This window comes from Metopolophium dirhodum, chromosome 1 (genome assembly GCF_019925205.1).
Source record: "Metopolophium dirhodum isolate CAU chromosome 1, ASM1992520v1, whole genome shotgun sequence".
Classification (NCBI taxonomy): domain Eukaryota; kingdom Metazoa; phylum Arthropoda; class Insecta; order Hemiptera; family Aphididae; genus Metopolophium; species Metopolophium dirhodum.
The window spans coordinates 159,891,129-159,904,562 of NC_083560.1; the positions used below are offsets into that span (position 1 = coordinate 159,891,129).

A 13,434-nucleotide genomic window follows, 5' to 3' on the forward strand; every position below is an offset into this window, starting at 1 on the left:
ATCATATATTTACAATTGGTATAGATGTTGATACACGAGCATATTTTACATCAGCAACTATAATTATTGCCATTCCTACAGGAATTAAAATTTTTAGATGATTAGCTACTATTTATGGATCTAAAATTAATTTTTCACCCTCAACAATTTGATCTTTAGGTTTCATTTTTCTATTTACAATTGGTGGCTTAACAGGAGTTATTCTTGCTAATTCATCTATTGATATTATTCTTCATGATACTTATTATGTAGTAGCTCATTTTCATTATGTATTATCTATAGGAATTGTATTTGCAATTATTGCTAGACTAATTCATTGATTCCCAATTTTTACAGGATTTTCTATAAATAACTTTATTTTAAAAATTCAATTTATTTTAATATTTATTGGAGTAAATTTAACTTTTTTCCCCCAACATTTTTTAGGTTTAAATGGAATACCTCGACGTTATACAGATTATCCTAATAATTTTTTATTATGAAATATAATTTCATCAATTGGATCAATAATTTCAACATTTAGAATTATCATTTTAATTTATTCAATTTGAAATAGAATTTTTTTAAAAAAAACAACAATTTTCAAATTAAATTTAAGAAACTCTATTGAATGAATTCATAATTTACCTCCATTAGAACATTCATATTCAGAATTACCTTTAATTATTAATTTCTAATATGGCAGAAATTATATGCAATGAACTTAAAATTCATTTATAAAGAATAATCTTTTTTTAGAAATTATAACTTGATTAAAACTAAGATTTCAAAATAGAAATTCGCCATTAATAGAACAATTAATTTTTTTTCATGATCATACAATTTTTATTATTATTATAATTATATCAACAATTACTTACATAATATTATTTATTATAAACAATAAATTTATTAATATTAAAATTTCAGAAAATCAAATAATTGAGTTTATTTGAACAACAACTCCACCTATTATTTTAATTTTTATTGCCATACCTTCTTTACATTTATTATATTTAATAGATGAAATTAAATGTCCTATTTTAACAATTAAAATTTTTGGGCATCAATGATTTTGATCCTATGAATACTCAGATTTTTCAAATATTGAATTTGAATCATATATAATTAATGATTTAAATAAAGAAAATTTCCGTTTAATTGAAGTAGATAATAAAACTATTATCCCATTTAAATTTAATATTCGACTTTTAATTTCATCAGATGATGTTATTCACTCTTGAACTATTCCAAGTTTAGCAATTAAAATTGATGCAATTCCAGGACGAATAAACCAAATTAATCTTTTTATAAATCGTCCTGGAATATACTTTGGTCAATGTTCAGAAATTTGCGGAATTAATCATAGATTTATACCAATTCAGATTGAATCAATTAATTTAAATAAATTTATCTATTGAATTAAAAACTTTTAACTCATTAGATGACTGAAAAGCAAAGTAATGATCTCTTAAATCAAAATATAGTAAATTAGCAATTACTTCTAATGAAAGAGATTAGTTAAAGTTATAACATTAATTTGTCAAATTAAAATTATTTATTTATATCACTTAATCCCTCAAATAGCACCAATAAATTGATTAATTCTATTTATATTTTTTTTTTCTATATTCTATTTAATTATAAATCTATTATACTTTAATTTTATTAAAAATATAAAAATTAAAATTTCATTTAAAAATAACATAAAAAATTATAATAAATTTATTTAATATTTTTGACCCTTCAACAAAAGTTTTTAATTTAGAATTAAATTGAATTAGAACTTTATTAATTATTTTAATAATACCAAATTTTTTATGAATTATACCAAATCGAATAAATTGATTTATATTTAAAATTTTTAATATATTAAATAACGAAATATTAATATTATATAAAATAAAAAAAACTAAATCACCTGCATTTATATTTATTGCATTATTTATATTTATTTTACTTAATAACTTTTTTAGATTATTTCCTTATATTTTTTCATCATCAAGTCATATAATTTTTTCAATTACTTTAGCTTTACCATTCTGATTATTTTACATTATTTTTTCAACATGTAAAAATACAAAAAATATAATTGCACATTTAATTCCACTTAATACACCAATTTATTTAGCCCCATTAATAACAATCATTGAAACAATAAGAATTATTATTCGACCATTTTCTTTATCTATTCGTCTAACTGCAAATTTAATTGCAGGACACTTACTTATAACATTATTAAACTTTAATTCAATAATAATCATTATTATTTTAATTCAAATATTTATAATAATTTTTGAATTATGTGTAGCCTTAATCCAAAGATATGTATTTTCAATTCTTTCATCTTTATATTCTAGAGAATAATGATAAAAATTAATCAACCTTATTTTATTCTAAATTTAAGTCCATGACCAATTTTAATAGCTTTAAATACTTTTAATTTAATGATTTCAAATATCATAATTATAAATTTTAAATTTAATTTAATATCATTAATAAATTTAATTTTAATTATTACTATTTCAATCTTATGATGACGAGATGTAATTCGAGAAAGAACATTTCAAGGTAATCATAATTTTTATATTATAAATCTAATTAAATTTAGAATAATCTTATTTATTATTTCTGAAATATTTTTATTTATTTCATTTTTTTGAAATTTTTTACATAATTCTTTAGCACCATCAATTGAATTAGGATTAAACTGACCTCCTAAAAACATTAATTTTTTCAATCCATTATTAATCCCATTACTAAATACAATTATTTTATTAACATCAAGATTCACTGTAACATTAACTCATCTTTACTTATTAAATAATTCAAAAAAAAAAACAATTATTTTTATAAATATAACAATTATTTTAAGTATCTATTTTTTATTACTTCAAATATTAGAATATAAACAAGCAACATTTACATTTTCAGACTCAATTTTTGGATCATCATTTTATATAGCAACAGGATTCCATGGTTTACACGTTATTATTGGAACAATTTTCCTAATAATCAATTTAATACGTATAATAAAAATACATTTTTCATATATTCATCACATCAGATTTGAATTAGCTGCTTGATATTGACATTTCATTGATATTATTTGATTATTTTTATATATAACTTTCTACTGATGAAATAATTAATTTTATTAATATATATAAATAGTATATTTGATTTCCAATCAAAAAGTTTAATTTTTAAATAAAATAATTATATTAAATTTAATATCAATATTAACAATATTTATTATTATACTAATTTTATTTTCAATTATAATTTTAATCAATATAAAAATAAAATTTAACTACAACAAATCAGCACCATTTGAATGTGGATTTGATCCATTTAATAAATCACGAATTCCATTTTCCTTAAATTTTTATTTGATTGCAATTATCTTTTTAATTTTTGATATTGAAATCTCAATTATTCTACCAATAATTATAAATTTCAAAATCTCTAATATACTATATTTCAATATTATATTCATAATATTTTTTATATTTATAATTATTACTATTTTTTATGAATGAAAATTTGGATCATTAAATTGAAAAATTTAAAGGATAATAGTTAAAATTTATAACATTTAATTTGCTTTTAAAAATTATTATATAATTTATCTTAAATAAGAAGTAATATTTTACATATTAATTTCGACTTAATAATAGATTATCAAAATCCTTATTTATTAATTGAAACCAAAAAGAGGTTTATTACTGTTAATAATAATATTGAAAAAAATTCCAATTAAAAAGATTTTAAAAAAAAAGAAGCTGCTAACTATCTTTTAAAGCATTTAAAATGTTTAATCTTTAATTTATTTATTAGTTTAATTAAAACATTATATTTTCAATATAAAAATAATTTTTATTTATAAATAATAATTTTAAAAATTAATTTTTAAATTAACTAGAAAAACTAACAAATATTTTTAAAAAAAAATATGCAAAGGTAACTACCTTACACAAAAATTTATAAAAAATTAAATCAAAAATTAATCTTTATTAAAAATAACAAAAATTAACACAATTAGAATTTTACCTTTATTTTAAAATTATCACCAAAATTAAAAATTTTTTTTACATTTAATTTTAAAAATTAATTTTTAAATTAACTAAAAAAACTAACAAATATTTTTAAAAAAAAATATGCAAAGGTAACTACCTTACACAAAAATTTATAAAAAATTAAATCAAAAATTAATCTTTATTAAAAATAACAAAAATTAACACAATTAGAATTTTACCTTTATTTTAAAATTATCACCAAAATTAAAAATTTTTTTTACATTTAATTTTAAAAATTAATTTTTAAATTAACTAGAAAAACTAACAAATATTTTTAAAAAAAAATATGCAAAGGTAACTACCTTACACAAAAATTTATAAAAAATTAAATCAAAAATTAATCTTTATTAAAAATAACAAAAATTAACACAATTAGAATTTTACCTTTATTTTAAAATTATCACCAAAATTAAAAATTTTTTTTACATTTAATTTTAAAAATTAATTTTTAAATTAACTAGAAAAACTAACAAATATTTTTAAAAAAAAATATGCAAAGGTAACTACCTTACACAAAAATTTATAAAAAATTAAATCAAAAATTAATCTTTATTAAAAATAACAAAAATTAACACAATTAGAATTTTACCTTTATTTTAAAATTATCACCAAAATTAAAAATTTTTTTTACATTTAATTTTAAAAATTAATTTTTAAATTAACTAAAAAAACTAACAAATATTTTTAAAAAAAAATATGCAAAGGTAACTACCTTACACAAAAATTTATAAAAAATTAAATCAAAAATTAATCTTTATTAAAAATAACAAAAATTAACACAATTAGAATTTTACCTTTATTTTAAAATTATCACCGAAATTAAAAATTTTTTTTACATTTAATTTTAAAAATTAATTTTTAAATTAACTAGAAAAACTAACAAATATTTTTAAAAAAAAATATGCAAAGGTAACTACCTTACACAAAAATTTATAAAAAATTAAATCAAAAATTAATCTTTATTAAAAATAACAAAAATTAACACAATTAGAATTTTACCTTTATTTTAAAATTATCACCAAAATTAAAAATTTTTTTTACATTTAATTTTAAAAATTAATTTTTAAATTAACTAGAAAAACTAACAAATATTTTTAAAAAAAAATATGCAAAGGTAACTACCTTACACAAAAATTTATAAAAAATTAAATCAAAAATTAATCTTTATTAAAAATAACAAAAATTAACACAATTAGAATTTTACCTTTATTTTAAAATTATCACCAAAATTAAAAATTTTTTTTACATTTAATTTTAAAAATTAATTTTTAAATTAACTAAAAAAACTAACAAATATTTTTAAAAAAAAATATGCAAAGGTAACTACCTTACACAAAAATTTATAAAAAATTAAATCAAAAATTAATCTTTATTAAAAATAACAAAAATTAACACAATTAGAATTTTACCTTTATTTTAAAATTATCACCGAAATTAAAAATTTTTTTTACATTTAATTTTAAAAATTAATTTTTAAATTAACTAGAAAAACTAACAAATATTTTTAAAAAAAAATATGCAAAGGTAACTACCTTACACAAAAATTTATAAAAAATTAAATCAAAAATTAATCTTTATTAAAAATAACAAAAATTAACACAATTAGAATTTTACCTTTATTTTAAAATTATCACCAAAATTAAAAATTTTTTTTACATTTAATTTTAAAAATTAATTTTTAAATTAACTAGAAAAACTAACAAATATTTTTAAAAAAAAATATGCAAAGGTAACTACCTTACACAAAAATTTATAAAAAATTAAATCAAAAATTAATCTTTATTAAAAATAACAAAAATTAACACAATTAGAATTTTACCTTTATTTTAAAATTATCACCAAAATTAAAAATTTTTTTTACATTTAATTTTAAAAATTAATTTTTAAATTAACTAGAAAAACTAACAAATATTTTTAAAAAAAAATATGCAAAGGTAACTACCTTACACTAAAATTTATAAAAAATTAAATCAAAAATTAATCTTTATTAAAAATAACAAAAATTAACACAATTAGAATTTTACCTTTATTTTAAAATTATCACCAAAATTAAAAATTTTTTTTACATTTAATTTTAAAAATTAATTTTTAAATTAACTAGAAAAACTAACAAATATTTTTAAAAAAAAATATGCAAAGGTAACTACCTTACACAAAAATTTATAAAAAATTAAATCAAAAATTAATCTTTATTAAAAATAACAAAAATTAACACAATTAGAATTTTACCTTTATTTTAAAATTATCACCAAAATTAAAAATTTTTTTTACATTTAATTTTAAAAATTAATTTTTAAATTAACTAGAAAAACTAACAAATATTTTTAAAAAAAAATATGCAAAGGTAACTACCTTACACAAAAATTTATAAAAAATTAAATCAAAAATTAATCTTTATTAAAAATAACAAAAATTAACACAATTAGAATTTTACCTTTATTTTAAAATTATCACCAAAATTAAAAATTTTTTTTACATTTAATTTTAAAAATTAATTTTTAAATTAACTAGAAAAACTAACAAATATTTTTAAAAAAAAATATGCAAAGGTAACTACCTTACACAAAAATTTATAAAAAATTAAATCAAAAATTAATCTTTATTAAAAATAACAAAAATTAACACAATTAGAATTTTACCTTTATTTTAAAATTATCACCAAAATTAAAAATTTTTTTTACATTTAATTTTAAAAATTAATTTTTAAATTAACTAGAAAAACTAACAAATATTTTTAAAAATATTTAAAAAAATTTATTTTACCTTTATATCTTCAATATAATGCTCTTAAATTAAGCTATTTAAATTTAATAATTAAATAATAAAATAATTAAAAATCATAAAAAAAATAATAAAATATAAACTTTATAACTATTTAAAAAAATACTCTGTCTAAATCTAATTATTTTCTTAAAAAAATAAATTAAACCTCTATTTAAATTATATTCAATTCAACCAATTTCAAAAACCTTTAAAGTAAAAAATCCAATATAAAGAAAATTATTTAAAAAAAAATTTACTTTAAAAAATAATAAATTTCATATTAATCTAAAAAAAAAAATATTAAATAAAGAAAATATATATTTTATAGAAAATAAAAAATTATTAAGTTCAAAAAAAAATCAAATTCTAAAAAATAAAATTAATACTCTTAAAATCTTAAATTTAAATTCTAATAAAATTAAATCAAATTTATAAAATATTAATCATATAAAAAAAGAACCAAAAAACAACATAATAAAACTAATAAATATTATACTAATAATTAAGATTTTTCTTTCAAATTTAATAATCATTAAATAATTAAATATAGAAAAATTTATTATTATTAAATAATAAATTACACGAATTGAATAAAAAAAAGTTAAAAAAAAAGAAAATAAAAAAAAAAAAAAAAAAAAAAAATTCAAATTTATTATTAAAAAGTATTCAAAAATCAAGTCCTTAGAATAAAAACTACAGAAAAAAGGAAAACCACATAATGATATTAAAGTAAATATAAAAATCAAACCACAAAAAGGTAAATAATCAATTAATCCCCCTATTTTACGAATATCTTGATTATTATTTATATTAAGAATTAAAATACCAGATCTCAAAAATATTATAGATTTAAATAAAGCATGTATTAATAAATAAAAAAAACATATATCAATTTTACCTAAACATAAAATCATAAATATAAAACTTATTTGACTTAAAGTAGAAAAAGCAATAATTTTCTTTAAATCAAATTCAAAAATTGCATTTAAACCAGATATTAATATAGTTAAACAAGAAATTACTATTAAATAATTTAAAAAAGAAAAATTTAAAAAAATTTCATTAAACCGAATTATTAAATAAATACCAGCAGTTACTAAAGTAGAAGAATGAACTAAAGAAGAAACAGGTGTAGGAGCTGCTATAGCTAAAGGCAACCAAGAAGAAAAAGGAATTTGAGCTCTTTTAGTCAAAGAAGCAAATATAATTATCAAACTAATAAAAAATAAATAATTTAAATTTCTATAATAATTAATTAAAATAAAATTTCAAGAACCAAAATTTAATATTCAAATTATAGATATAATAATAAATAAATCACCTAAACGATTTAAAATAACAGTTACCAATCCCGAACTATAAGATTTTTTATTTTGATAAAAAACAACTAAACAGAAAGAAACCATTCCTAAACCATCTCAACCCAACAAAATTCTAATTAAATTAGGACTAAGAATTAAAAAAAATATAAACATAATAAAAAAATTTATTAATATTAAAAATCGATTCTTATTAAAATCATAATTTATATATTCTATTCTATACAATAAAATTATTGAAGAAATCAAAAATACAAAAGAAATAAATATTAAAGATATTCAATCCAATAAAATAACATATAAAACTATACAAGAATTAAAAAAAAAAAATATATACTCAATAAAATAAAATTTATCAAAATAAATTAATAATAAGCCTAAAATAAAAAAAATAATAAATGATATAAAAAAAAAAAAAAAAAAAAAAAAAAAAAAAATTAAATTTAATTATTTAAATATAACATATAATCTTTAATTCCACAAATTAATATTTTAATTAAACTATTTAAATAACAAAATAATTCTATAATTAAAAAAATTATATTCAAAGGTAATCAATGTATAAATAATAATAAATATTCTGTTAAATTAATATAAACTAAATAATTTATATTAAAAAATAATTTACCATATTGAGTATATAAATATAAATAAAGACTATATAAAAATATTAAAATCATAATTAATAAATAAAATATATAAAAATAATCTAATCAAATTATTAAACTAATTAATAAAAATAATTCACCAAATAAATTTAAAGAAGGAGGAAAAGATATATTAGAAGAACATAATAAAAATCATCAAAATGATAAAAAAGGATAAATATTAATTAAACCTTTATTTAAAAACATTCTACGACTTTTAAAACGTAAATAACAAATATTTCTTAAACAAAATAATCCAGAAGAACATAAACCATGACCAAATATTAAAATTAATGAACCAAAATAACCTCAATTATTTAAAGTTAAAAACCCAATAATAACTAAACCTATATGAACAACAGAAGAATAAGCAATTAAAATTTTAAGATCTCTTTGAAAAAAACAAACTAATCTTAAAATTATTATTCCTAATAAACATAAAGAAATTAATAAATAATTAAATTTAAGATTAATCTTAAAAATTAACATTAAAATATGATAAATACCAAAACCACCTAATTTTAATATAATACCAGCTAAAATTATTGAACCACAAATAGGAGCTTCAACATGAGCTTTAGGTAATCAGATATGAAATATAAATAAAGGTATTTTAACTAAAAAAATTATTATTAAAAATATATAAAAATAAAAATTTAAATTATTTAAATAATCAAAATAATACATAAATATAAAGTTAAAATTATTTAAACTTAATAAACATGAAAAAAAAGGTAAAGAAAAAAAAATTATATAAATAAATAAATAAAATCCAGCTTTAAAACGCTCATATTGATATCCTCAACCATAAATTAAAATAATTACAGGAATTAAATTAATTTCATAAAAAATATAAAATAAAAAAAAACTATTTCTAAAAAAACAAAAATAAAAAATAATAACAAAAATAAATATTAATAAATTAAAATAATTTAAATAATTATTTTTAAAATTAAGTCTAGAAATATAAACTAATCTAATAATCCAAATACCTAATATAAATATTAAATAAGAAAATATATCTATACCAAATAAATATCTAATATTTAAAAAATAATTGAATATTGGAATCTTAAAATATATAAAAAAAAAAAAAAAAAAAAAAAAAATTCTGGGCTAATCATCATCTTTTAACCTTCAAGCTAAAAAAAATCATTCTAAAAATAATTAATATTAAAATTATTAACATTGTAAAATTATTAATGATTTTATATAATCATTTCCATATATACGAACTATTAAAATCAAAATTGTTAAACCTAATACTCTTTCACTAATACAAAAAATAAAAAAAACTAATAATAAAATATATTGCTTAATAAATATTATTAAATTTAACAAAAATAATAAAGATAAAATTAATAATAAATATTCTAATCCTAAAAGTATTATTAATAAATGATTAAAATTAAAAATATAAAATAAGACTCCAGAAAATAATATAAATATTAAAACTAAAATAAATAAATTTATCATTTTAATAGTTTAAAAAAAACATTGATATTGTAAATCAAAATTATAAAATTATTTAAAATAAATCAGTATAAATATATACATATTATCATTAATCTCCAAAATTAATATTTTAATTAAAATATATACTGAATTTTAAAAATTATTTTATTAACTAATTTAATTATAGCAATTATATTAACAATAATGAAATCACCTATTAGATCAAATTTAATTATTTTAATTCAAACAATAACTTTAACTATAATAATTAATTTAATTAATAAAACATCATGAATTTCATTTATAGTTTTCATTTTATATATTGGAGGATTAATAATTATTTTTTTATATATCTCAAGAATTGCTTTTAATGAATTAAATATTAATAAAAATTATAAAAACATAATTTACAAAATAATTTTTATATTCTTAATATTAATTTACTTTAAATTATCTCTAAATATAGAAAATATGATTTATGAAAATAAATTTATATTTGAAGATAACTTTTACTTATTAAACATATTTATAATACCTAATAATATTTTAATCTATATAATTATATTTATTCTTTTTTTTATATTAATTTTAATTATCTGAATATTAAAAATTAATAAAGGACCAATTCGACAAAAAACCAATTAATGAAAAAAAACATAATAAAAATTATATCACCAATATTAAACTTACCAACACCTACTAGAATTAGTTTTATATGAAATTTTGGATCTTTATTAATAATCTGCTTAATTAATCAAATTTTAACAGGATTATTTTTAGCTTTCCATTATAAAACAGATATTAACTTAGCTTTTCAAAGAATTATTAATATAAATCGAAATATTAATTTTGGATGATTAATTCGTTCTTTCCATGCTAATGGGGCATCAATATTTTTTATTATAATTTATATTCATATTAGACGAGGAATTTATATAAATTCATTTAATTTTAAAATAACATGAATTGTAGGAGTATTATTATTATTATTAACTATAATAACAGCTTTTGTAGGATATGTATTACCATGAGGACAAATATCATTTTGAGGTGCAACAGTAATTACAAATCTTTTATCAGCAATTCCATATTTAGGAAATTCAATTGTAATTTGAATTTGAGGAGGCTTCTCTATTAGTAATGCTACATTAACACGATTTTTTTCAATTCACTTTATTTTACCTTTTATTATTATTTTATTTACTTTTATTCATCTTTTTTTTTTACATATAACAGGATCTAATAATCCATTAGGTATTAATAGAAATTTTGATAAAATCAGATTTTCACCTTATTTCTTAATTAAAGATTTAATTGGATTAATTATATTTATATGAATATTTTTCATTTTAACTTTAATTTTTCCTTATTTATTAAATGATCATAATAATTTTGATATAGCAAATTCAATAATTACGCCTAATCATATTCAACCAGAATGATATTTTTTATTTTCATATTCAATTTTACGAGCAATCCCTAATAAATTAGGAGGAGTTATTGCCTTAATATTATCAATTTTAATTTTATTGATTATACCTTTATTAAATAAAAAAAACTTCTTAAGAAATAAATTTTATCCTATAAATAAAATTCTATTTTGAATTTTTATTATAACATTTTTTATATTAACATGAATTGGTATACAACCAGTTGAATATCCTTTTATTTCAACAAGTCAAATTTTTACAACAATTTACTTTTCATATTTTTTTATTAATTTTTATATTATAAAAATATGAGATAAATTATTAACTTAATAAAATCAGTTAATTAATTTATTTAAAATATTTATTTTGAAAATAAAAAATAGAAATTAATTCTATTAACTTAATACTAAAATTAATGATATAAGTTAAATAATTTAATAGAAAAATTAAATATAAATAAAAATAAAGATAAAGGTAAAATTAATTTTCAAATTAAATATATTAACTTATCATAACGAAAACGTGGTAAAAACCCACGTAATCAAATAATTAAAAATATAAATGTTAAAATAAAAATATTTAAATAAAATTTATTCATTATTAAACCAAAAAATATTTCACATAATAATATACCTATAAATATAATTCTTATATATTCAGATATAAAAATAAAAATAAAAGATAAACTTCTAAATTCAATATTAAAACCAGAAACTAATTCTGATTCTCCTTCAGAAAAATCAAAAGGAGAACGATTCATTTCTGCTAAAAATCTAATTAATAATAAAATAAATATTAAAAAAAGAAAAAAAAAAAATTTAGAATTTATTTGATAAATATAAAAATCATTTAAATTAAATCTATTAATTAAAAATATTAAATTTATAATAATAATTATTATTCTTACTTCATAAGAAATTATTTGAGAAATAAAACGAATTATCCCTAAAACTGAATAATTAGAATTAGATGATCATCTAATTATTAAAAAAATATAAACTATTAAACTCGAACAACAAAACATATAAATTAAACCAAAACCTATAATATAATTTATACCAATATAAGGATAAATAAATCAAAAAAAAACAGAAATTAATAAACCTAATATAGGGGAAATTATAAAAATTAAAAAATTTATATTTCTAGGATAATTAACTTCTTTAAAAAATAACTTTAAACCATCACCTATAGGTTGAAAAACACCTTTAATAAAAAATTTATTAGGGCCTTTACGTAATTGAATATAACCTAAAACTTTACGTTCTAATAAAGTAAAAAAAGCTACTCTTATGAAAACTATTAAAAATAAAATCAAAAAATTAATAATTATAATAAATATAAAAATTACTATCTATAATTAAAATTATATAATTAAATTCTAAATTTAACACAATTATCTGCCAAAATAGTTAAATTAATTTAATTCACTTAATAAAAAAATTTAATTTAATTATTTAATCCTTTCGTACTAAAATAAATTATTTTTTAAAAGATAGAAACCAACCTGGCTTACACCGGTTTGAACTCAAATCATGTAAGAATTTAAAGGTCGAACAGACCTAATACTTAAAATTTTGCACCTAAGATTAATCTTAATTCAACATCGAGGTCGCAAACTAATTTTTAAATTTGAACTTAAAAAATTAATTACGCTGTTATCCCTAAAGTAACTTTTTCCTATAATTAAAAATTTTAATTCAAATAATCACTAAATAATGTAAAATTTTAAAAAAAGTTTAATAATTTTTTTTATCACCCA

General features: G+C 15.3%; 2 pseudogenes; both read left to right on the forward strand.

The window, feature by feature from the left end:
* Positions 1 to 432: 432 nt before the first annotated feature.
* On the forward strand, positions 433 to 1,417 carry LOC132933456 (cytochrome c oxidase subunit 2-like; annotated as a pseudogene).
* Positions 1,418 to 10,871: 9,454 nt separating this feature from the next.
* On the forward strand, positions 10,872 to 12,010 carry LOC132933993 (cytochrome b-like; annotated as a pseudogene).
* The last annotated feature ends 1,424 nt before the right edge of the window (positions 12,011 to 13,434 follow it).